This window comes from Artemia sp. Qi Xiang Cuo, chromosome 11 (assembly GCF_049724085.1).
Source record: "Artemia sp. Qi Xiang Cuo chromosome 11, ASM4972408v1, whole genome shotgun sequence".
In the NCBI taxonomy this organism is placed as follows: Eukaryota; Metazoa; Arthropoda; class Branchiopoda; order Anostraca; family Artemiidae; genus Artemia; species Artemia sp. Qi Xiang Cuo.
The window spans coordinates 64,746,144-64,769,422 of NC_142804.1; the positions used below are offsets into that span (position 1 = coordinate 64,746,144).

Below are 23,279 nucleotides of genomic sequence, written 5' to 3' on the forward strand. Positions count from 1 at the left end.
AATACGTGAACTAACCTAACCTAGGTAACTCCCCCCCCCCTAAACCCCCAAAAACAGCAGTTTAAATATCGCATACGCAATGAAAACCACGTTATGGATTGCATTACTCTGAAGCCGTCTATTGAATTAACCGATCAAAAACGAGTTTTTCGTCACTGGTTTCCTTGTTAATGCCCATATAATGGGAAAGTACCCTCTTTTCAAGTGACAGACCAGATTCTTGAAATGAGATTTAGAATTATCAGTGAAACAAAGAAGTTTATAAACCGGTTTACAATTACAGCACCAGTTTACTGGTTGTCCAAAAACTGGGCTGGTGAATTGCAAACTGCGGAAAAGCAAAATATATTAACTTGTAATTTGAGACCCAGGAAACGCCTACCTCCACAATCGAAAACCCAAATTTTGTATTCCAGTTAGCCTGTCGTATTAACAATCTAGATTGCAAACTCGCGGTCCTGATTGTCAGCAGAACAGTATTTTTATAATGAAGTGAATCACAACCCATAGTAACTGAAAGTTTAAAACATGTTTTTATAAGAAAGTGTCTAGTAGAAAAAATTGGCATCTGACACTGATTCGGGAATGATAACTGACAAGGGCGCCGGCAGAAAATTTTCCAGGGGGGGGGGGAAACGCCAAAATATCAGTGGTGGTTGGGTGACAGGAAAGGTACGAAATTAATTTCAGGGAATTTTTTTGTAGGAATGAGTTTATATTTAACTACTTTTAGTAAAAAAAAAAATCTCAAATAAAAAGAGCAAGGGTACCGTATTTGTACCGTATGTACCGTATAGGTACCGTATTTGTTGCATACAAAATGAAACAAAATACAGTAAATTTTAAACGACAATGGTTTCTGGCTAAGGGATCGATTTATTTAATCGATAGTATATTTATTTATTATGTATTTGATCTTAAAAGAAAATCAAACTCGAACCAAAATTACAAAAGGATTTATTGCTTCCGTAGATTATAAAAAATGTAGACTTGTCTTTATGCAATTTTCTACGTCTTAGAATAGTTCTCAGAAGGAGTAGAGATACTCAAAAATAATTCTATCTGCATAGATGCCACTTTTTTATTTTATAACGGCCATTTATATTGTACCTCTTTCATAACAGAACAATTCTCCCTCCCTCGAACTTAAATTCCTTTTATATTCAAACATTAAAAAAAATAGAATAGCGAAAGAAAAACAAAATTTAAACTTACTATCCAGCTGCCAAATTAACCCTCGTTCTTTTTAGTGTCCTATTCAATTAAATAAAATGAACTGGTAAAAAAAGAAAAAACTCGTCACAAGAGAATCTTATCAAGTAGTTTGTGATAAAAAAATTGAAGTAAAAAGTGACTTGGGCCAATATTCACCAAAACTAAAAATAGAATCCACATGACAATTGCTACACCGGCAGTATTGGCTTTTTATGCTGCTTTTAAACAGGCTATAAAAAACATTATCAGTGTATTGTTACCCACCCAAAACCAAAAATCTGAGAAAATTTGCATGATTTTTGAAAAAAAGGGAAACACCCCCAAAAAAGCAAGCGATCTTATTGAAAATCCCTTTATTAGATGCATCATATCAGAGAACCCTAATATAGAGGTTTCAAGCTCCAATTTTCAAAACGTGGAATTTCGTTTTTTTTTTTAGAAGAAACATCGTCCATGCATGTTTATTTGTTTTGTTTTTCACAGGGGTGATTGTATCAAATAGAAGGTCCTAGATAATTGGGAGGGAGCTCATTCAAACGTGAAGTTAAAGCTCTTTCTAAAGTGGCCATACAGATTGGGCCAGCGGAAAGTCTTGTTTTCTGCCATTTTAGGGCACCAAACTACCACTTTACCCCAAAGAGGTTGCAATCAATTTAAAATTCTGAGAAGCTAATTGATTTAAAAGTATCAATAACTATAGTTTAGCGTTAGGCTTTCCAGTTGCAAAAAAAGAAATGCCACACGGTGGCAGTACTGGATTCAACCAAGTTGATTCGCTTTATTTGTAATCAAAACAGGCTAATTTTGATGATCTGTATTTGCGCATCAGCTATAATGAGAGAGGGGGAGTCAATGTTTAGGTGGGGGTAGGGTAGATTCTGAAAATCGTACATTTTAATGCACAAACTGCTTCCTCTTCATGAGGCTTCAGGTAAATGTTGAAATAGGTAGGGGGAGTAGGAATTAATTAAATTGTTTCTCTATTTAGCTAATATGTTACATTCCCATATCTACCAGCACAGAGGTGGAAAATGCAAGGCAGGTTATAATCAGTCCCACCAGGAAATTTCTTTGGGATGGCAAATACTGCTAGGAACTTAGTTTTCAGCAATTTTAAATGGTGCTATTTTCTTTTTCTATTTATACAAAGTACTCCTAAAGTACCTTACTTTAGTTGACAATCCTTTTTCTATTTGTTTAATTACATTTCATGAAACTATAAAGTTTTGTACTTTTGGTAACACAGAAAAAACGATCAATATTTCAATGATCTCTGTTTGGATTTTGAGTGGTAATTAATTTCAAAAACTTTTTTCACAAAATAAGTTTTTCAAAGAAAAGTAAAGAACTTCATTACACAAAAATGGGCAAAAATAAAATCAAATAATCTACCAAGCGTGAAACTACCACAAATCAGCATCGATAAATAAATGAAACCCAAAACGAACAGAAATTACAATATATAAACGAGTCAAACTCAAAACGAGCAGAAATTAAAATAAGTTGGGCACAAAACCCCTATGCCCTCCCAAGGCCAGAACAAAATTTGCACTTTACTGCAAAAATATAAATGTTTTTACTTTTATAACTTTAATAAATCAAATAATATTAACATTTTGAATACTAAATATCAGTATATGTATATTAAACTGACAATGCAAATTCATTTGTATTTTTTCAGTAAAGTGCAAATTTTGTTCTGACCTTGGGAAGGCATAGGGGTTTTGAGGCCTACACATGTTAATTTTCACTCGTTTTGATTAAGAATTGATTTATAGTTGTAATTTTTGTTGTTTTCTGGTTTCGTTTATGTATTGATGCTGATTTGCGATAGTTTCATGCTTGGCTGATTATTGTAGTTGATTTTTGCTCATTTTTGTGTAATGGAATTTTTTACTTTCTTTAAAAAAAATATTCTGTGGAAAAAGTTTTCTAAATTAATTTCTGTTCGTTTTATATTCACATAGTCTTTTCAGGGAAAAAGAAAATAATACTTTAAACTTTTTCGTTTTTTAAGACTTAATAGTTGGGCCTGCTATTTGTATGCTGGAGAAAAAATGAGCCTTTTTCGAAGTTCCCACGACAACTCCTTCGATACAAAGTGTCCTGGTCTAAACAACAACAACAACAAAAATAATACATTATACCCACTTCGATCTTTACTATAAGAATGTCAAGCCTTCCAATCACTTTCGACTATTAAAAAGGGCACTGGGCCTTTCGATTTCCAATCTAATGAGCCCTTTTGAAAACGACAACGCTTTCTATAAACACCTTATATGCCCCCAGGGCATAAATTACAACCCTTACCCTAAGGTCTGTTAGGGTGGTTGTCATCCTCTAAGACCGAATTTCCAGAACTTTAAACAACGTTAAACAACATGGCTATCTCAAAATTTTGATTGGATTTGTTTGGGGAAATGGTGGGCGTGAAAGGGGTGTTAGTCGCCTTACAATCACTTTCGACTATTGAAATGGGCACAAGCCACTCCAATTTCCAATTGAATGAGCGCTTTTCGAAGTTTCTGCGACAACTTCTTCGATGCGAAGTACCCTGCTCTAAAGGAAAAAATTAATAAATAATGCATTGAGCCAACATCGTTCTTATAACCTCTATTAACCCTGGGGGCATAAGGTATGCCCCCAGGGCATAAATTAAAACCCTTGCTCTGAGGGTTGTGGGGAAGTGTTCTCCTCTTTACTTAGTCCCCGTTTCTTGTCTCGTTCTCGAGTGTCCCCGTTCTTTACTTAGGCAGCGCGATCGTGCTGATATAATATAAATGTTTTTACTTTTATAACTTTAATAAATCAAATAATATTAAGATTTTGATTACTAAATATCAGTAAATGTATATTAAACTGACAAAGCAAAGTATTTTTTCAGTAAAGTGCAAATTATATTCTGGCCTTGGGAAGGCATAGGGGTTTTGAGCCCAACTTATGTTAATTTCTGCTCGTTTTGAGTTTGACTCGGTTATTTATTGTAATTACTGCTCGTTTTGGGTTTCATTTATTTATCGATGCTTAAATATGATAGTTTCACGCTTGGCAGATTATTTGATTTTATTTTTGCTAATTTTTTGTTTAACTGGGTTCTTTACTTTACTTTAAATAACTGATTTTGTGGGAAAAATTTTTTTTAATTAATTTCTGTTCGTTTTATATTGACATAGTCTTTTCAGAGAAAATGAAAATAATAAATTGAGTCTTTTAGTTTTTTTAATAATATATAGTTTATTCTGCTATTTGTATGCTCGAGCAAAATTTTCAGAAATCTTTAACAGCATACACCCTCTTAAAAATCTAGACAAAAATAGTAATGTTTAATTTAGTTTCATACCTCATCTAATTGAACTGAAATGAAAGATTTGATACGATTCGCAAAAGAATCTGTTTACTTTCTTTGATTGATTGGATACGTTTATACTATTTTATTTTGGTTAAATTTTAAGAGCAGAAGTAGTCCCAAAAGTTTGAACATAATACCCTCAGTCGTTCTTGGGATACTGCTGAGATGCGTTATTGGGATTTGGCATTAACAAGGTGCACTCGGATTTAATGTTATGGGAACATTTTGTTTTTAAAAATAAAGTCAAATTGAAGGGGGAGGATGGGTGTGTAATTAGTTGCCTTCCAACCACTTTCGACTGTTAAAAAGGGCATCAGCCCTTACTATTTTCAATCGATTGATCCTTTTTCGAAGTTCCTATGACAACTCCTTCGATACAAAGTGCCCTGGTCTAAACAATAATAACAACAACAAAATAATACATTAAATCCACATCGATCTTTACTATAAAAATGTCAAGTTTTCCAATTACTTTGGATTATTAAAAAGGGCACTAGGCCTTTTGAATTCCAAGCAATCAAGCATTTTTCAAGTTTCCATGACAACACTTCCTATAAACACCTTATATGACATCAGGGTATAAATTAAAGCACTTGCCCTAAGGGCTGTGATGGTGGTTGCCTTCTTCTAAAACCTAATTTCCGGAATTTTCAACTACATTATACAAAATCGCCATCTCTAAATTTTGATTGTATGTGTCTGGGAAAATTGTGGGCGTGAGAGGGGCGTTAGTCTTTCTCCAATCCCTTTCAACTATTAAAAAAGGCACTAGCCCTTTCAATTTCCAATCAAATGAGCACTTTTGAAGTTTCTACGACGACGCTTTCAATAAAAACCTTATATGCCCCCAGGGCATAACTTACAACCCTCGCCCTTTCATCCTCACAGACCTAATTTCCAGAACTTTCTACTACGTTGAAAAAAATGGCTGTCTGAAAATTTTGTTTGGATGTATTTGGGGGAATGGTGGGCGTGAGAGAGGGGTTAGTTACCGTTCAATCACTTTCAACTAATAAAAAGGGCACTATCCCTCTCAATTTCCAATTGAATGAGCCCCCTTCGAAGTTTTTACGACAACTCTATCATTAAAAACCTTATATGCCCCTGGGCATAACTTACAACCTTTGCCTTGGGGTCTCTCAGGGGTTTGTCATCCTTAAATACATAATTTCTAGAACCGTCAACTACGTTTAACAAAATCGGTATCTCTAAAATTTGATTGAACGTGTCTTGGGTAATGGTGGGGTTAAGAGGGGGGCTAATTACTCTGAACTCAATTTCCACTATTAAGAAGTGCAATTTCAATTTTCAATCAAATGAGCCCCTTTTGAAATTTCTAACGCAACTTTCTATATAAACCTTATATGCCCCCAGGGCATAAATTACAACCCTTGCACTGAAGGCTCTGTTGAGGTTATCATCCTAAAAGACCTAATTTCCAGAACTTTCGACTACGTTGAACAAAATAGATATTTCAAAATTTTGATTGGATGTGTTTGGAGAAATGGTGGGCGTGAGAGGGGGGTTAGTTGCCAATTTCAACAAAAACCTTATATGCCCCCAGGGCATAACTTATAACCCTTGCCCTGAAGACTATGGGGAGAGTGTCCTGCTTAAAGGTATAATTTCCTGAACTTTAAACTTCGTTGAACAAAATGGCTATCAAGAAATTTTGATCGGATATGTTTGGGGAAATGGTGGGCGTGGAAGGGATGTTTGTTGCCTTCCAATCACTTTCGACTATTAAAAATGGCACTAGCCATTTCAATTTCCAATCGAATGAGTCATTTTTGAAGTTTCTATGACGACGCGTTCAGTAAAAGCCTTATAAGCCCCCAGGGCATAACTTACATCCCTTGCCCTGAGGGCAGTGGTTCAAGGTTCCGTTCAAATACATTGTTTATATCTGGAAATCCACAACACTTAACAAAATGGATGTTTACCAGTTCTATGAGCATGTGTTTGGGGAAAAGGTGGACGTAAGCAGGGCGTTTTTTCGCTTCAAATGACTTTCGACTATTAAAAAGGGCACTAGATCTTTGAATTTCCTATCAAATGATCCCTTTTTCAAGTTTCTACGACAAAGATTTAAATATAAACTTATATGCCCCCAGGGCATAACTTATAACCCTTGCTCTGAAGACTGCGGGGGAGTGTCCTGCTCAAAGGTATAATTTCCTGAACTTTAACTGCGTGGAACAAAATGGCTATCTCAAAATTTTGATTGGATGTGTTTGGGGGCATGGTGGGCGTGGAAGGGGTGTTATTTGCCTTCCAATTACTTTCAACTATTAAAGAGGGCACAAGCCATTTCAATTTCTAATCAAATGAGTCCTTTTTGAAGTTTCTACGACCTTATATGCCCCTAGGGCATAACTTACAACCCTTGTCCTGAGGGCTAAGAGGGGTTGTCATCCTCAAAGACATAATTTTCAGAACTTAAAACTACGTTGAACAAAATGGCTATCTCAAAATTTTGATTGGATGTGTTCGGGGGACGGATGGGCGTGAGGAGGGGGGACTAGTTGCCCTCCAATCACTTTCGACTATTAAAAAGGGTACTAGCTCTTTATTTTCCAATCGAATGAGCCTGTTTTGAAGATATATATATATATTATATATCTTTGAGATATAGCCACAACCTGAAAGTTGTGGGGGAGTGTCCTCCTCAAACACATATTTTCTAACTGGAAAACAACTACGCTGAACCAAATGGCTCTCTCTAAATTTTGCTTGGATGTATTTGGGGAAAAGATGGGCGTTGGGCGGCTAGTTGCCCTCCAATCACTTTCGACTATTAAAAAGAGCAGTAGTCACTCCAATTTTTAATCGAATGAGCCCTTTTCGAAGTTTCTACGACAACTCCTTCGATACGAAGTGCCCGGGTTGAGAAAATACATATTGTGCCCACATCTTTCTTTACTTAGGCAGCGCTAGCGCGCTGCCTATGATCAAACAGCTCGTGATAACGAACTGTAAGTAAGGAGCGACTCGGCTCAATAGCAACTAAAACTCTAAAAAAAGGAATTTGATATCAATACATATATCAAAGGAATTGGCTTATTATGCTGATTCTAAATATATAAATTTCATTAAGATTAGTCCTACCCACCAAAATCTCCGAGTCTAAGAAAATTTGCCTGATTTTCGAAAAAAGGAGGAAAGACCCCCTCGACGTCACAGAATTTTTATGAAAATTACACCGTCGGATTCAGCGTGTGAGTCGAGAGAGGGCTAATTCTAACGGAAATTAATTGTCCTAGTACCCTTTTTAAGTGACCAAAAAACCTGAGGGCAACTAGGCCCCCTCCCACGGCCCTTTTTTCTCAAACTCGTCCGATCAAAATTTTGAGATAGCCATTTTGTTCAGCATAGTTGAAAAGCCCAATAACTGTGTCTTTAGAGATAAAATGACCCCCTAAAGCCCCTCGGGAAAAGGTTTTTAAGTTATAAAATTTACCTATTGTTTTATTTGTTATTGGGAAGTATGTATACACTTTTCGAGTGAGGAGAGGAGGATGAGTTTTCTGCTGGAAGGATTTTACACGAACTTTTCATTGAGAGGGAAGTTCCCAGGGAGTGAAATTTTCAAGGAAAATTTTGCACTGGGTGAATTTGCCGGAATTCCTATACGAAATTTCTTTATATGTCTTGCTTTTTCTTTACCAATTCAATTTTAGCCGTGGAGATGTTAAAGGTAATTGTCCGGGGACAATTTTCACCAGGACTAAATTGCCCAGATGATATTTCTGTGGGAAGGGGGATTTTTCCGTGTAGTAGGAGCCAAGTATCCTTGCGTTATTTAAAAAACGATCAGATATTAAAAGAAAACTTTTTTCAGCTGAAAGTAAGGAGCAAAATTAAAACTTAAAACGAGCAGAAATTATTACGTATATGAGAGGAGTTGCCCCCTTCTCAGCACCTCGCTCTTTGCACTAAAGTTTAAATTTTGGCCCAATCCTTTAAAAACGACTCCTGAAACACAAGGGTAGCGTGAAGAGCGAGGTGTTGAGGAGGGGGGTAACCCCCCTAATATACGTAATAATTTCTGTTTGTTTTAAGTTTCAATGTTGCTCCTTACTTTCCTTTGAAAAAACTTGATTTTTTTATTTAATGAAGCTTAGAGACAAACATTTTTTTTAAAGCAATGGATAAAATATGCCAATTAAAATAAAGGTATATAAAAATGAAAAAAAGTATTTAATTACAAAAAAATACACAAAACAATAGCCTACTTACAAAAACTAAGATATAAACTCCCAGCATTAAGTTCTGCTGAGCAATGCCGAAGCATTGGACTGATATTTTTATTACAGTATCGACAGATTTGAACTTGGTTATCAAACACCAAAATATCTAATAACTTTAGACTCAATTGTGTATAAAAAGTAATGCAGAGTCGACCCAGCTTTAAATGGGTACCTGGAGAGATCTGGGGAAGGTAAACAGGAAGGGTGTGCGAAAGCACAGGATGGTTGGCCCCCAACCCCTCATTGCACTTCCTAACTGAAGGGCCAAGAAACAGAGATAAGCACCGCCAGTAAAGATTGTAAAGTCCAATGCCATATTCTTTACCTTTACCTTTTTGACATTTTTAGAATACCAAACACCAATATACTTGACGCATTTATACTTCACAACTGTAGAAAATTAAATCTTTTTTAAAGTGACAATTAGGTAAATATAATTACTTCTGGAAAAAAAATGATTTTAAAACACAAAAATAAAGTTTCTTCTCAGGGAGAAACTGCAAAAATTCCCAGCATTCCGTCTAGGGGAAACATTTCTGTTATAGAGGCTTCATATATCAGCTCGTGGGTACTCTTGCAATGCAAGCAAAAGTTGACGGCATATTTTTACCGAAATTGCCCCTTATTAAGTTGTTTTCTTTGTGTTTTCTAAAATTAAACGAAATTTCTTGTGTACTAATAGCTACAATACTTACTAATAAACAAATACATATGTAGGATCACCATAAAAAGCTGATTCTTTGAATGAATGTTATCAATAGTTAGGCTCTTACAGTTTCGTTATTGACAAGGATCCTTATTTACTTATCATTCATTACTATGAAGAATTTGATTTTTTTTTGTTACTCCAACCAAATCATAGAGAAAAATTGTTTGAGGGAAATTGGAGAAGGGTCACTCAGTCACAAATTAGAACTTATATCTTCCTTATTAAGGGTCATAATCTATTGGCAGGCTGCCAAAAATGGCGCAACACACATTTTTTCCATGTTTTTTCCATATTCTGCTCTTTTTCCTTTGGTTTCCTTATAATTATTTTATAGTCCCAAATCTCCAGGGGAGGGCCATGACCCCCCCCTTGCTGGCGCTCATGATAACTGATATTTTGGTTAATTTTCATAGTAAAGGTTTATTGCACCCCTCGCTTAACAGAGAGCTTAAAACCCCTCGGAAATAGCGACGGATCCAAACGAAGGTATGCTAGAATAACCATGGTAAAACTCTATACAGAAGAATTGAAGTAACGAACAGCAACGAAAATCAGTTTTTCACGTGGGGAGCTCTGGTGCATCTCCTTTTTTTTACACAAAGGCTAGCAGGTTATTGCAACATCGTAGAGAGCTGCTTAATAATTCATTTAAAAGCTACCAGCTATATCTACGGCAATTTTTATAAGTTCGTCTTGATAACGCCATCTGTAAGTGCCATATGGAACGTAAAATGGCCCTTTTTAGCACTCTTTTTGGAGTAGAAAGGCTGGCAAACATAAAACGGTACTATTACCCTTAACCTGAGTATTTTAGTCCCTCCTGCGCAAACTACCCCTCCCACTCCCCTTAGTAAGTTTCATAAATAGTCTGCAGACTGGCAGAATCAGTACGAAAACTAGTACGCTACAACATCGTAGAGAGATGCTTAATGATTTATTTCGAAGCTCTTAATCATTTCTACATACGTTTTGCAAGGTCGTCTTGGTTATAATACCATAAACTGCCATATGGAATATAAATTAAACATTTTGGGCCATTTCTAGAGATGAAGGGCTGGGAAGCATGGAGAGTGTGCTACAATAGTCCCCAAGATAGAAAACTCTTGAATGGATGCTTACAGCACCCCTTTTTGTATACTCCCTCTCCCATCCTTTTTAGTAAATGAAAACAAAAAAAGAACGTCTTGAAAAAAAAAAACTATTAATGAAAAAAATTCTTCTAAATTTGATTTTGGAATAACAAATGTTATCGACGGTCCATGATTAGCTTAACAGTAAAAACCGGCAACAAAAATAATTTTTCTAAAATTTTGAAAACGAGCTTGAAAACTGATGTGACTTTCTTTTTTATTTCTACAGCATTAACAGGGTACCAAAAGATCGCCGAATGCTGCCTAAGAGCTCATTTGAACGCTCATGCTTACATCTGCATGCTTACATTTCCACGCAGAATATAAATTTGTCTTGAAAACGTCATCGTAAGGTGTCATACCGCACCATGGAGCATTTTATCTCATTTCTGGAACGGATAGGGCTGGAAGTACAAACAGTGAACAATTAAAATTCCCATGGCCAAAAATCCCTAACTGGATGCTTAACATCCTGTCTTGGATAGTAAAAACTGAAATAAACGATCTTTGAAAAAATGTCCATTGAAAAAAAAAAAAAATCACTAATGCAAAGAGCTTATTAAGGAATGACAATATACACTATTTAAACCTCTTTGAACAGTAAGAATAAATTACGAAATCACACTTTCAGAAATTTCAAAAAAAGCTTGAAAACCTAATGTGTCTTTTTTTTCTCTCGAGCACTAGCGGGACACTGGGGCGTTGATATGTGTAACCAAGCGAAGTTTTGAAATTAGAGTTTGCATCCCCGACCCCTTTATGGTCTGCATGAATGGTTCCCTAGTTTTGACGTGGCACACAAGCCCACCGTTTGGAGGCAGGAGGAAGGTACATTCCCTCCCATTGAATTCGAGTGTTAAACCTAGAACCTTCTAGTGTGAACCCTCTATGCTTCATAATTATATGAGTTTAATAATCAGTTCTATTAAAATGTTTAATCTAAGGGAGAGTCATTGCGGCAGCAAAAATTGTAACACTAATAATGCAAATTTCTGTAAATTATGCTGAATATGTATATAAATTTGTAATGTCGTTCAGTTTTCAAAAACCTTTATATATTTAATTTAATTCATAAAATTTAAGTTATTTAATTCATATGTTTAATTTCACAAATAAAATTTTTTATTATCCGCAACTATTCAAAGACAGTTGCCGGACACTACAGCCCTTATGCGACACAATTGCACATTTTTTAAAGGAAAGTTTAAGGGAGATGCGGAGTAAAACTATTTTTAATGACCTGCTTTAACAAAAATCCAGGTTAGCTTCCGTATTGTATTCAGATAAGTTAAACAAAGATCTTTTTGTAAGGTTTAATCTGCATATTTAAAGAACCCAAAAACGAACAAGAATTAATTAAAAAATAACATTGTTTTCCGATGGCAGTAGAGAGTGAAGTTGAAATTTAAAACGAAATTGAAATTTAAAAATTGAAATTGAAATCTAAAAATCACCGCTTCACAGTTCATGCAACAAATTTCTGCACATTGATTCAATTAAATTGATTAGTGATACTTTATATTTGTAGAATTCTAAAAAACTAGTGTTTACTGAAAACATAAATCGACACAACAAAAACTATTGGGAACATATAAATCCTCAATTACCCTGCAGAAAATAAAAGAATGATCTATATATCTCTCAATAACCTTTGACAGGCCACAAAATCATAGATCTTGGCGTCAGAATTTAACTCAAAAAAAACTTAAGCCAACTCAGTTTTCAGTAAAGCGCTAGTTTTTCAGAATCCTAAAAATGTAGGAAATAGCTCGAGTCCATTTGTTTGCATCGGTTTTGCAGATATAAGTTGCAAAAACCATGAGACAATATTTTCTAAAGTTTTTACTTATTGAAATACAATACATGCATACATACATATTCCACTTTCATTATTTTTTATTTTTGTGATTTGTCTACTTTTCTTTTTGTATTGAGGACGGTTGAACAGAGATCTCTGGCGGAATAGTTGCATCTTTTCACTGGCTGTAAATCACCTAGTTTTCCGAAGATTTTTTGTAAGATTTCTCCTGGTTTTCTAAGCCAGCGTGGCCTTAGAAATTACTTATATGAGGGGTCCGCAATCTTTTTCGGCTGCTGCTCAAAATCAGCCCAAGTACGAATATTAAAGGGACATTTGGGTCATTGACAATGTAATTTCAGGAAATTTTACTTAAGACATCCATAATCCAAAAGGAAAATCTTGTATTACAATTAGCTTGTCGAATTAACAATCCAGATTAGCTGTAATCTCCAAACTCCAATCATGTAATCTCCAAAGGCATAGTTTTGGGATTTTCTGACTATGCTGAACAAAATGGCTATCTCAAACTTTTGATCGGATGATTTTGAGAAAAAAAGGAGCGTGGGAGGAGGGTTAGTTGCCGTCCAATCCTTTTGGTCACTCATAAAGAGCACTTTAACTTTTAATTTGCGTTCAAATGAGCCCTCTCCGAATCATCAATTGCAATGCTGTCTACATCATTAGATAACAAATCATTTTTGGTCTAATCATCATTATTTTTGGCATAACCTCAACGCAACGCTGAACTATTCTAGCTAACAATGGCATTTCTTTGATTCTTTCAATTAATTTTTATATTAACTAGTCCATTCAATACATGCTCAGAACAATTTATGATTGCATTTTTCAAAAGCTCACGATCCGTAAATACTTTTCCTTTGGTACCAATGATAAGAGCTGCAGCAAAGCTGCAGTGCAGCACCAAAAAATATTGCTATGAACTTTTTGGCGCTACACCAAAAAGTCACATTTTGTCATCACCATGAATAGTCTAAGTCCAAGTGCTTTTAATACTTTTAAAAGCACTTGGAATATCTTCCGTTGATATTCCAACGGAATATCAACGTATTCCGTTGTATTATCAGTATTCCGTTGAATACTGTTCAACGGAATATCTTCCGTTGAACAGTATTTTGAGATTTGAAAAAAATTACAATATTTTGAACCAAGGGATTACACACTAAAAAAAGGAAGGGCAATTTTGATGAAATTATAGCATCAAATTCATTATATCTGAGAGACTTTTTTTTTAAAATATACTCTATAATATTAAAAAATATACAAAATCCTTTTCTAATACAAATTATTTAATTCTTCTTCTTTTCTTTCTTTTATCCTATGGTTTTTGATCCATACTGAAGTATCCTGCATGCAACTCCTTTCCTCGTTTCCTCTTCCTTTTCATTTTCTATAAAATGCATTTGTTACCTTCATATATTTGTCACATAATTTTCCTACATTTCCTTTCACTACTCTATCTTTTTTAACATTAAACTACTCGTAGAAAATCTAGATTTAAGAGAAAAACCTTCCTACCGCTTCCTTCCTTTAATTCCAAATACATTACCTCTGCGTTCCTATAGCCACCATACTCCAGTATTTTTTTACTCCCTCTACCCATTTACCCTATCCTTTCAATTTATCCTCCAAGTACAATTGAGCAGAGTTTTAAGTCTCCACCTACAAAAATACAAAATTTTATATTTTTCTCAAGAAGCATGTTCAATTTTGGAGTTAATTTTTTGTATCTTATCCCCATGGGTGCAGACCAGAGGTCATAGAATACCGAAAGAGGGCTCAGTCGAACCAAGATTCAAAGTTCTAACAACTCTGGATAACATACGAGACTATACCACAGCAAATTGGCATTTCGGCCATTTTCGTTGCATAAGAAAAAACTATGCTCCGCAGTGGTCCAAAAATGCCGTCATGTGAAATGTAACTAATCTTCAAAATTCAGAAGCTATAATACCATGCGGTAGTCCATTCGTCCTGAAAATACTGTCCATATGCAGTCCATTTTCATATGCAGTCCATATAGAATTAAATAAAAAAAAACAAGTCTTTTTTACTCAAACTAAGAAGCAACATTAAAACCTAAAACGAACAGAAATTATTCCATATGTAAAAGGGGCTGTCCCCTCCTCAACGCCTCACTTTTTACGCTTAAGTTAGACTCTTTCTCACAACTTTATTTTTTAAAACAATAAAAAACTTTAGCGAAAAGAGCGAGGTGGTGAGGTGGGGACCGACCCTTTCATATACGGAATAATTTCTGTTCGTTTTAAGTTTCAATGTCGCTCCTTACTTTCAGTTAAAAAAAATTGTTTTTTTTTAGTTAATTTCTGATCGTTTTTTAGTTAATGCAGCTTTTATTTTGGCTTACCGTCACTGAATAAGTAAAACAAAATTTGCATATTAATTTTATTTTTCTTGTGCTAAATGGCTTTCCAATAAACCAAAACCAATACTACACAGAAATACCAATACAGAAATTATTTTGTATATGAAAGAGGCTGTCCCCTCCTCAACGCCTCGCTCTTTACGCTAAATTTTTTTATTGTTTAAAAAATAGAGTTGTGAGAAAGTCAAACTTTAGCGCAAAGAGTGAGGCGTTGAGGAGGGGACAGCCCCTTTCATATGCGGAATAATTTCTGTTCGTTTTAAGCTTTAACGTCGATCCTTACTTTCAGTTAAAAAAAACTTGTTTTTTTTATTTAATTTTTGAACGTTTTTGAATTAATACAGGTTTTTACTTTGGCTCACCGTACATGAATAATTACAACAAAATTTTATATTAATTTTACTTTTATTAGGTTAAATGGCTTTCTCGAAACTTGTTTAATTTTATTTACGAACGTTTTTATTAGCAATAAATATACGTAACTTACGAATTAACTTACGTAACGAACTAATACGTACATTAGGGAATTCGCCCCCTAGTCAATACATCCTCCCACATAACCCCCAACCCACCCACCTCCCCCACTACAAGAAAAAATCCCCCCTGAAAACGTCTTTATACTTCCCAATAACCAATACCATATGTTAACATTGGGTAAAGTTCATAACTTTCAGCCCTCCCCCCGAGGACTTTGGGCAATTAAGTCATCCTTAAATACATAGTTATCATATTTTCGACCATGCTGAACAAAATGGCTATCTCAAAATTTTGATCGGACGACTTTGGGAAAAAAATGTGCGTTGGAGGGGGCCTAGTTGCCCTCCATTTTTTTTGGTCACTTAAAAATTGCAATAGAACTTTTGATTTTCGTTCCAATGAACCCACCCATGATATTCTAGGAGTACTGGGTCAATACAATCACCCATGGGGAAAAAAAACAAAAAAAAAACAAATAAACACGCATCCGTGATCTAAGGTTCTATAACTTTTAAGGGGTCTTTTCCCCTTTTTTTGAAAATCAGCCAAATTTTCTCAGGCGCGTAAATTTTGATGGGTAGCACTAAACTTGATGAAAGTTACATATTTGAAATCAGCATTGAAATCTAATTCTTTTGATGTATCTATTGGTATGAAAAAACCGTTTTCTAGAGTCTCGGTTACCATTGAGCCGGGTCGCTCCTTACTTACAGTTCGTTACCACGAACTGTTTGATAAACAGTTATTATAGATGATCATTTTAAAGCTTCTTCTGTCTCAGTTCATTCATTTGAAGCTTTGTTAATTTATATACGGGGTCTACAGTTACACTCTAACTGTTAAGGGATAGTCGGGGATAACTGTGGATAAGGATGGAATTTCTGAACATTAAGAGCAACATTAAAACTTAAAACGAACAAAAATTATTACGTATATGAAGGGCGTTGCCCCTCCTCAACACCTCGCTCTTTACGCTAAAGTTTTTTATTACTTTGAAAAGAGCTTCTTATTGTTCTAATTAAAAGACTGTTGTGTTTCAGGAGTCGTTCTTAAAGAATTGGGACAAAATTCAAACTTTAGCGTAAAGAGCGAGGTGTTGAGAATGGGAAACGCCCTTCATATACGCAATAATTTCTACTCGTTTTAAGTTTTAATGTTGCTTCTTACTTTCAGTTGAAAAAAGTAGTTTTCTTTATTTAATTTCTGATCGTTTTTTAAACAACACCAGGAAATCTGGCTCCATCTCAAAGGAAAAAATCCCCCTCCTCATGGAAATATCCTCTGGACAATTCAATCCTGGTTAAAAATTTACCCCGGACAATTAGCTTTAACACGTCTACGCGAAAAACTGAGTCAGTAAAGAGAAAGCAAGATATATAAAGAAACTTCGTATAGGAATTCTGGCAAAATCCCCAAGTATACAATTTCCTCTGAAAAGTTCACTCCCTGGAAAATTCTCTCTCCTTGGAAAATTTTCCCCGTGCAAAGTCCCCCAGAAAAATTCGTTCTCCCCTCCCCACCCAAAAAATGTATGCATACTTCCCAAAATATTAATACTGTACAAATACTATACGTAAACAATGGGCAAATTTTATAACTTAAAGACCCTTCCCCATGGGCTATGTGAGGTCATTTTATCTCCAAAGACATAGTAATAATGCCTTTCAACTCTGCTGAACAAAATAAAAATCTCAGAATTTTGATTGGACGATTTTGGGAGAAAAAGTGGCCTGGGAGGGGGCCTAGCTGTCCTCCAATTTTTTGGTCACTTAAAAAGGGCACTAGAACTTTTAACTTCCGTTAGAACAAGCCTCTACCGATGTTTTAAGCCCACTGAGTCGATACGATCACCCCTGGAAAAAAAAAAAAAATAAACAGGCATCCGTTTCTTCTGACAAAAAGTACAAAAATCCACATTTTTGCAGATAGAAGCTTGAAACTTCTACAGTAGGGTTCTCTGATACGCTGAATCTGATGGTGTGATTTTCATTAAGATTGTATGAAATTTATGGGGTCTTTCCCCCTTTTTTTGAAAATCAGGCAAATTTCCTCAGGCTCGTAACCTTTGAGTATAACTAAATTAAAAACTTATATATTTAAAATCAGAATAAAAATCAAATATTTTTGGTATATCTATTGGTATCAAAATTTCGTTTTTTAGAGTTTCGGTTACCTGTGAGCCGGGTCGCTCCTTACTTACAGTTCGGTACCAGGAACTGTTTGATTTGAATCAAACAGTTCGTGGAAACGAGCTGTAAATAAAGAGTACTTCCTGTCAATAGAGTACTAAACTATAAAGTGAAATCTCGATTACAATACATGTATCAACAGAATTTGCTTTTTCTGCTTAATCTAAATGTGCAAAATTCAAATGGTGAGGAAAAACTTTCCTGGACTTAGATTATGCTAATGATTTAAGCATATTAGCTGAAAGTATGAGCAAAATGAATTTTTCGAGTTTGCATAAGGTTTTTCGAGTTCAGGGTGCTAGAATAGGTTTGAAAATTAATGTTAAGAAGACTAAGTCACAAAGGCTAGGAATAAGTTAAAATGAAAAGGTGACGTTAGGTAACAAAAAGGCTGATCAGGTGGACTGCTTCACTTACCTTGATAGTATTATTAGTAAAGACGGTGGGAGCAGTGAAGATGTTAAAAGTAGAATAGCCAAGGCTCAGGGCGTTTTTTTTTATCACAGTTAAAAAAAGTTTGGAAGAATTGGAAGATAATTCGCAAACCAAGATTAGAATATTGGAAGCTACAGTGATGACAGTTGTCAAATATGGTTTTGAAGCATGGGCGCTCCAAAAAGCGGATGAAGATTTTCTAGATGTTTTCCCGAAAAATTGCCTACTGGTTGTTCTGGGTACCTGGCTGACTGACCATATTTCAAACAGTAGGCTGTACTAAAAGTGCGGTTCAATCCCGCTTTCTAGGGCTATAATGAGAGAAAGGTTGAGATGGCTTGGGCATGATTTGAGGATGAAGGATGACAGATTGACAAAGATTGTCCTTTTCAGACAACCGTCAAGGGCTAAACGGAAAGCAGGTCGTCCACGGTTGGGGTAGGAGGATGTCATAGATAAAGATTTAGGGGAACGGGAACTCCCTGGGAGGGTGTAAAGAGTGAGGCTTTGAATAGATTGGGATATAGGAGGAGCGTGCGCAGCTGTGTTGGTCTCAAATGGCTTGGTAATGCGGTGAGTTGTTAGTAGTAGTAGTAGTAACAAGAGATTAATAACACAGAGAATTGAATAATTCAGTAAAAGGGGTTAAATATCTAAAAAAGGGTGCTGTAGATATGTCGATAAAATTAAAAATATTATCAAGAAGAAAATTCCAGAAAAGGATATTTTGTAATACAAATTGTTGCAACTAGGCAGCTTTGGTGTTTTATGCAGGACGTTTTGGAAAGCTAGGTTTTCTGGGCCTTTACCCAATACTTTTGGGTCATAATGAAGGGTTTGCCTCTAGGGGTGTAAAGTCCCAAACGTCACAAAAAAAAACAGTTTTTCCCAGTTTGACTTCCCAGTTTTGCTTTCGATTTTTTGAGTAGTGAAAAAGCCTTCATTTGTGACATTGATTACAAGTATGTACGCTTAATCAAGCTTATGCTATCCACTCAAAATAAATTTACATACGTGAGTATTTTAGAGAACCCTTTTTTAATGATATTTTCTTATGCAAACTATTGCAACGAGACAGCATTGGTGGGTTTTGTTTTGCATTTCATGTAAAGTTTTTTCAAGAGCGAAGCTTTCTGGGCGTTTCTCCAGTATTGTTGGCCCAATCTATGGGATTTTAAGAGCAAAAGGTTATTGGAGAATTCTAAACTTGACAAAAAAAGAATGATTTTTCCCAGTTTTAATTTTTGGTTTTTTCTCACATTTTTTTTTGCATATCGAATCAGATTTTTTCCTTTTTATACTGACTCCAAGTATATACATTTTATAAAGCTTTGACTTATCACTCAAAAGAAATTTACATATGAGAAATTTTCTGAGCTGCACCATTTTTAATGATATTTTCTACTGCAAATTGCTTCTAGTTGGTTCCTGAAGTTAACAATTTTATATAGACCCCGACGCCACGCCGATGAGGGAACACCGCCGGCGGCGGGGCCAAAAACAGCACGCCGCGCCGCCGGTAAGATTTCGGTGGCGCGCCACCGGCGCGATCAATGTTGACCGAAAACATTAATGTTTTCATCAGTCTTTCTCAAATCACAACTTAAATTTACAACAGATTCGAGCCTATTCATGAGTTCAAAAATTCACAAGTGGCTAGCTGGTCTTCTTCGTTATTCATCAAGAGAAGCAGAAATCTGGTAGAAACGAAATGGCTGTGGCGTTTCAGAACCCTTGTATAATATGAGTAGTTGAAGTATCTATTAGCTATGTTTTCTTAACATAAATAATTATCAAAATTAGTAGTTTTTTTCATCGAGCATTACTGCTTACAAAAATTCAAATACCGTATCACAAAATTCGTCAGTTATCTGGGTAAAAACTTTGAATATAACTTTGAACTTAGAAGCTTAATTTCTTCATAATGGCCTTTGCCTATATCTGTTTTGTCACCTTCAAAACAGTTGAAATGGGCGACTTTGATATTGATTGTTTTTTTTTTTGCTCTTTTGGATTCCTAAAAAGCCTTCTTGTATTAAAAACTGGTTTTTAATAACAATAGAAAAAAAAATACGTTTTAAAGTTTTTTTTTTTGGCTTCTTTATAGAATATATGTCATGTAGGCTAACGCTGAACTGCTGCTTTTTTATTGCTTTTGGCTGCTCTTTTGGATATTATTCATTTTTTCTTTTGGGGATTCATTCCAAATAACAAACTGATAAATACCTAATATCAGTCAAATTATAAACTGCATCTAAAAGGAGTAAATTTATCAAATTGAAAAATACATGATGAACACTTCACATGAGAACACTTCAATTACAATGAAACAAAAAACACTTAATGGTTTATTTGGTATGAAGAAAAATGAAGTGCCAGCTATTTTCTTAGGTAATAAATGAAAAGCACATCCGTTTTAAATGTAATTAAATGAAATAATATGCAGACTGAAGTAGCTCCAGAAAGATGTTGAGATTTTCATCCTAGTTCGTCACTTTTAATCCAAGCAAAATGTTAGGGCACTTAGAATCAGTTATTGAGTTTAAGCTTTGATTTCCAAATGCTCACAAAAAATTACCAAATTTAAGAAAGTCGCAACAATAAGTCACCTGTGGTGAAAATACTCAAATACTCCTCTTTTGATCCCCACCCAGGCTCAAAGCTTCTGCTATGGTCATTTCCATGGAAATCTCCAAAGAGTTTTTTTTAAAATAGCTTTCAAGCGCAGTTAGGGGTATTTAGCCTTTTTTGCTTTTCTTCAAAGCTTTGAAAAAAGTGTTATAATATTCCAAATGTTACATTTGTTATATTTGTGCATATTTTTGGCAATCATTTGTGGGGTGATCGAATTTTTTAAACCACTGTAGATACGTAAGAACGTTGCAACATCTAGTACCCTGAGGTCATAAGACTGTCAAAGACTCCTCCTTGAACCTCCCAAATTGAAAGCTTTTACTATGACCTGGCCTTTTAATGTAACTTGGGCACTGGACAAAGGGCGCCATTGTCACTCGAGCGCAACGTTAGGTGGGGATGTCGATATCGCTTTCGTCACTCCAATTCGTTTTAGTGTGAATCTGCCTGGTATTTATGAATCAATGTTTTCAAAGTAAACACGTTTTTTCAATAAGAAAAAAAAGGGTTGGACGCATATGTCCCTTTCCCTTTGGGCGATAAAACCATGCAAGTGTTGTATCAAGTATAACTCACGAAAATAGTGTTAATTTTTGTCAACTTTTCAACTTTTTGGCATCCCTGATTTCAATAAAAAAAAAAAAAAAAAAAAATGAAGGTACTATCACTTAAATATAAAAACTCCCTATGCCCCCCCCTCTGGATACCATCTTGATAGGATACCATCTCTGCTTTAAATAAAAAAAAAAAATAATTAACTTATTAACACCCCTGCTTTCAAAAAAAAAATCGAGGTATTATCATTTGCATATGATGGCTCACTCCCCCCCCCCCTCTGGATACCACTTTGATAGGATGCCGTCGCTGCTTTAAATTAAAAAAAATTAACTTTTTGGGATCCCTGCTTTCAATAAAAAAAATCGAGGCATTTTCATTTAAATGTAATACCTCCCTACCCCCTCTGGATACCACCTTGAGAGGATACCGTCTCATATTTCATTATAAAAAAATTGTAATTAATAATTAACTATTTCAATATATTTATAAAAAAAACACGAAACAGACATTAAAAAAGATTATTTTTAATTGAAAAAAAATATATTGAATTATTACATTGTTACAAATAAAGCAACAAAAATGTGGGAAATATAAAGATATTCATAAAAAACTAGGAAAAATGATTCAAATATTATCCGTGGCATTAAATAATATCCAAAGAATCTAATTAAAAGGGAGCACACACAAAAGCCAAATTAGGCCAGTAGCCTATGAGAAATCGCAAAATACCCAAGACAATGAACAAGTCCCAATGGGGGGCCCTGGGTCTATCAAAATATTTCAATGGTTTCCCAGGGAATTTAATATCATTTTCTTCTGTCTCCACTTTAAATGAAAACAAATTATCTTTTTGGCATCCCTGCTTTCAATAAAAAAAATGAGGTATTATCATTTGAAAATGATAGCCCCCTATCCCCCCCCCCTTATAGGCAATAATTTACAATTTATTTATTAATCATATTTTTTGGGTAACTTCTGGTTCAATCTTTAATTACCCAACCTTGTACATAGCTTATTCTATAGCTAAACTTTGTCTCTATAGAAGGGTTTTTTTGGAAGGGGGGGGGGGGTAAAAATGTTTAAGAAATAACATTTTATTTTATATCAGGCGTTCAACAATTGAGCATTAAACATTAAGAAAATCTTATCTAAAAACAGCAACAAAAAAAAAAATCTGCAAACTTACAATTCAGCTGTAGAAACAATCTGTCGGCTGTCAATTCCAAAATCCAACTGAAGGCTGAAGCTGTATAGTAGTGAATGCGTTCTATAATTCTATTCAACTTGAAAATAAAATTCTTGACTATGAATGATGTAAGAAATAGCAATTGGGAAACTGTATTCGAAATTATTTAAACTCATTTCATAAAGAAGATACTTTTTTGTCAACATATGTTGTGTATATTGCAATATTTGCAATTGCATATTGCATCTGTCTGTTTTTTTTTTGCAAAGTAACAAAAGAGACGAACATTAATGAACAAGAGAGTAGTGAAGAATTATGGTATGCAAAGTAATATTTGGCAGGGAAAGTCACTTGTGATAAATCGCTAGGGGTGGCACCGTGATTGTGTGATTTTCGGGGATTAGGGGAACCAAATTTTTTTTCGGGGTGATGCATAAATTTTCGAGGAAATACCCGAAAATTCAGGCATAGTGCAAGCCCTGCTTGATTTCTAATCAGGAAAATCGAAGTACCAAACCACACGAGAAGGAAAAGCTCCGACTTTGCGGTTGACGCAATAAAGAATTACCGCAAAATTAATTTAAAGTCGACCGAACGCCGCCGCCTCTGCTGGTGACCGCGCGCCGGCGGCGTTAAGACACTTCGGCGGCGTTTGACTGGGCCTCTCGTCGGTGGCGTTCGGTCTATCCGCCGGCGCAGCGCCGGGGTCTAATTTTATATATCTAGAATCAACAGGAAAATGTTATCTTTTCCCAATAATTAGACTGCAAAAAAGATTAAACTGAAAGCACATATTCTGTGGATATACAATTAGTATTTTTGAAGTCGATACTGAATATTTGTCTACTAAAGCCACATAATTCAAAATTTGTTTATTTTTATTTATTCAGAACCTGAATAAGAAAAATTGAATAAGGCCAAATATTTTTGCTAAAGAAAAAT

The 23,279-nt window shown here is 35.1% G+C and overlaps 1 protein-coding gene across 1 annotated transcript in view; it reads left to right on the forward strand.

Annotated features, from left to right (window-relative positions):
- The window catches only part of LOC148947246 (uncharacterized), a 40,899-nt gene that overhangs the window by 699 nt on the left and 16,921 nt on the right, over positions 1–23,279 (forward strand). The window lies entirely within an intron of this gene.